Genomic DNA, 3,870 nt, shown 5'->3' with positions numbered 1-3,870 from the left:
AAACAGCCACACAGTTCCACCACATTACTGTCTGTGAGAGTAAATTCATAAGAAAATTGTCTTCTACAAACATCTTTTTAGAACTCAATAAACACTTTATTTATTTATTTATTTATTTATTTATTTATTTATTTTTTGCTGCAGTGCATTCTATTCAAAGATACTCTTTTTCCCCCAGTTAACTTGATTTCCCCTTTGCATATTAAAAAGTCTTACCTGTTCCACAGCAGACTGAAAAGAAGTTGAAACAAGCAATGTTTCTAAGTGTGCTGAGCTGAGAACTGTGGTTTATAAAGCAGCAGCCCTGGAGAGATAAGGGTTCATACAGGACATTGTCTAAAGGTCAATTGAATGTAGTTACTTTGTTTCTTGTAACTGCTGGTAAAGTTTCAGGTTTTTATTTTGGCAGCGTTCTGTATAAAGTATCTATGCTAACAGAACAAACAGTTCTACCGGAACATTTTGTTACGGTAGAATAAATAGTTTTACCGGAACTGCAATGAAGGAATTGTTGAACATCAAGACAGAAAGATGCATAAAAAGCAATTTAGCTTCTTTCAATATGGGAACAAGATAACGACGATTGAAATTTATTTAAGTATTTTAATTCAGTAAATGTTGTGGACTCATAAAACAGACAAGACTAGATTTGACCCACTCTGTGTGTAGTTTCTTGGAATTGTTCTCTGTGCAGCAGCTGGGCATTAGTGCATAGAAAAAACATTACATAGTTTCTTCTTCTAGTTACAACTTTAAAACTGACGCTGCTTCCGGTACAAAAACAGTCACAGCTCTAATTCTGTAAAACTTCTACGCCTGAACAAAAATAACTACACATAATGTTTCAAACAATAAAATTAAAAAGACATATAAAATATATTAAATAAATGAGTAAAAGAGTGTTTTATTCATAACTTTAAAATTTAAATAAAATACTTCTAGAGTGCAACACATTACCCACAAAGAAAGAAAAGGTTGCCTAACAACATTTTAAGATTTTTAGCAATACAGAACAATATCCACAAGAACTAGGATTAAAGATATTTTAACAGGCAAGTATTTTAACAAATATTACAATATTGCAAAGTTTGTTTGTGTCATCTTCATTAACTGTTGTCATCTTGCTTCTTATCTTCCATACTGCATCTGTGTCTTACAGAACTGTCTACAGTCCATTAGTACTAAAGGGCGAATAGTCCATAGAAATATTGATGGGCCCCATAAAATCTTCACCAAAGACAAGGAAATTACCCAATATACCCAGATTTGTCACACATTTCAATGACATACCATAAGGTTTCTGACTGGAACAACTTGTTTGAACTAACTTTTATTCTCATATAATTACTCTCTATGGTGTTTATTCATGTCTAAATAAATGTCTAAACTCTGTCCATATAAAGATAAATCTGTTCTCACCACTGACAGAATAAATTAAGACAAATGTCAATGGATTATTATCTTTATCAGATTAAGCTGCAATATTAACTAACCCGTTAAACTAACGAAATGAGTATGAACCTGAACTGCTTTCTTTTAAAGTGCTGCCATAAAAATGATACATGGATGAGGATCGACTGGAATAGTTAGGGTTGTTTTCCAAGAGTCTCTATACTCTGGTGGAGCAGATCTTGAGGACTTTAAAGGTCAGGTGACACAACCGGTCATAAATGTAGATTCTCCTGGGCTACCTCCTCTTTCTTGGGCGTTCTCCAGGTGCTCCTTCTTCTCTTTGACCATCATTAGATTCAGCTGCATCGGAATCAACTTCCTCTTCTTGAGAATGTATCTCCTGTACTCCTTCCTCCAAGACCTAATTTGGCTCAGTTAGATCTTTAGGTCTAACTCAGCCTCTGCATTTAGAATCAGCTGGTCTTACTGCAGTCCATACGTAGTAACTTCCTCATGGGAACTTTCCCTATCTGCAGGTTGGATATCTTCATTGTGTGGTTTCTTGTTTTTATTACTTTGTTTTATTTTATTTTATTTTTTTGTTTTCTCTTTAGGATTTGAACTGTTTATATTGGGCTCTTCCACCAGGTAGTAGCAGGTTGCAATGTAACACTCGTTTGCTTCCTGTTCCATGCAGTTAATAGGTTTTTGCTGCCTATTCCACAGACTTTTCAAGAGATGGAATTGCTTTTATAAATCATTGCAGCCCAGAAGGGAATGAGGATTTTCTGTCTTCCAAAAAGCATAAGGTCTTCTATAGGAAAACTGTGAAACTGTGATGCCTAGACCTTTTATGTAATAAATAGTAATATAAAAAAAAACATTGAGCATTCTGGCTCATGAGATCTCTTCACTGTTTCAAACATGACTAAATGATGAAAGATAATTTTAATTAATACTTTTCATCAGCACCTCTTGATTTTAACCATAAAACTGTAAGAAAACAATGATCAGGTTGAAAAATTTGTCCCCTGGTTCTTCGCTTTGCTGCATACAGAAGGTCTTGACCAAATAGTTTTGTGACACGTCCTGTAACGTAACTATGTCTCTCTGTCTTTTATAGTAACACATATAAAACATAATTCATACAACTAATACAAGATTTATCGAAAAAATACAAAGTCAACAACTTGTAGCAGTTTCAAAATTTTATTGTCATTAAAGGGAACACACTTTCTGGTTGTATATATTAAAGCATAGTTATTTCTTGTGATTAAATGTTACACAAAATCTTGATTTTTTTTATTATATGGAAATTACACATTTAGCTAGGCCTTTAACAAAATTCAACTAAGAATAAATTGTGAGTTTCTATCAGATTTAGTGAGTTAATGTTATATGATGAAATGAAATGCTTTTATTCCCAAACCTCATCAATCTCCTGCCACTAAGGAGATGGATTATAATGGCTGCACTTTTCTCCAGTCAGATACGGGTCACAGTACAGTTTGTATTTAACCTTAACGTTTCCAAGCTTTCCTTTGCACGTGAAAGTGTGAGTGCCAGGGCTCAGGTACTTTGCGCACTGTACGAGAAGGTCGTCATATTTCGAGTCCTGATCCCAAACCTCAATCTTCAATTCCAGGCTTGTGTCAACCTTCATGAGAAAATTTGAATGGAGGATCATTCAGATGCATATTTTCCCATTCATAGTCAAATCATTTAGGTGATATAGAAAATAAAAATGTTTTCCAGTCATCTCAAAAGTTGATAAATGCAGAGTAATGTTAGCCGAAACACAACAGGACAAGATATGAAATACATCAGCTAGGCTGTCTGTTTACACAATATATGTGTAAAATGGTTTCTGTTCAAATATTTTCTGATTTTTTTCTGCTTTTACTTTTATTTGTACTCGACCATAAACACCATGAAATGTGCATGGTCTATTCAAGTAAAACCAAATACTTTTTCATGCAGGTGCTGACCCAGTATCCCAAAACATAAAGAGTCTGCAGCCTGGCTTGGATCTAGAAATGGAGTTGATTGTACATTCCCCAAGTTCAGAATATGCAGTTTGTCTGCATTACATATCATTTTATACTTTGATTTGTCTTATTTGATTTATTTATTTCAGACAGGTTTTTAAAAACAAAAAATAAGCAATCAGTAGGACAGAGAAAAGAATTGGGCAAAAAGTTTCTTCTTTGACATTGAAGGTTCATTTTGTACATTTGTTGTTTGGAAAGCCAAGTTTTTATGCTTATGATTTATTTGAAAAAGCAATAAGAGAGGATCAGCACTTCCTGTCTCAACAACAAGTTAAGCAGAGCAGTGAGTGTGGGAGCCGCATGTCCACAGACACCCAGGTTGGTTCTGAGAACCGAAACAAGAACGAGTCGGGCCTAAAGGGAGGTGCTCTTTTCTTGTTATTGTGGCTGCTGGTTTACTGACCTTGCCAAAAAGAAACCAAGCATT

General features: G+C 34.5%; 1 protein-coding gene across 1 annotated transcript in view; it reads right to left on the bottom strand.

Moving 5' to 3' along the window:
• Positions 1 to 304, bottom strand: part of LOC106943402 (perforin-1-like) — a 15,294-nt gene extending 14,990 nt beyond the window's left edge. Inside the window, exon 1 of the mRNA XM_015026717.1 lies at positions 217 to 304. The gene's annotated coding sequence lies outside the window, so the exon portion shown is untranslated. The remainder of the gene's footprint in view (positions 1 to 216) is intronic.
• Between the last annotated feature and the right edge of the window lie 3,566 nt (positions 305 to 3,870).

Source organism: Poecilia latipinna, unplaced genomic scaffold (genome assembly GCF_001443285.1).
Source record: "Poecilia latipinna isolate Pla-1442-1.1 unplaced genomic scaffold, P_latipinna-1.0 Scaffold5262, whole genome shotgun sequence".
Classification (NCBI taxonomy): domain Eukaryota; kingdom Metazoa; phylum Chordata; class Actinopteri; order Cyprinodontiformes; family Poeciliidae; genus Poecilia; species Poecilia latipinna.
This window is presented reverse-complemented; position numbering and strand designations above follow the sequence as displayed.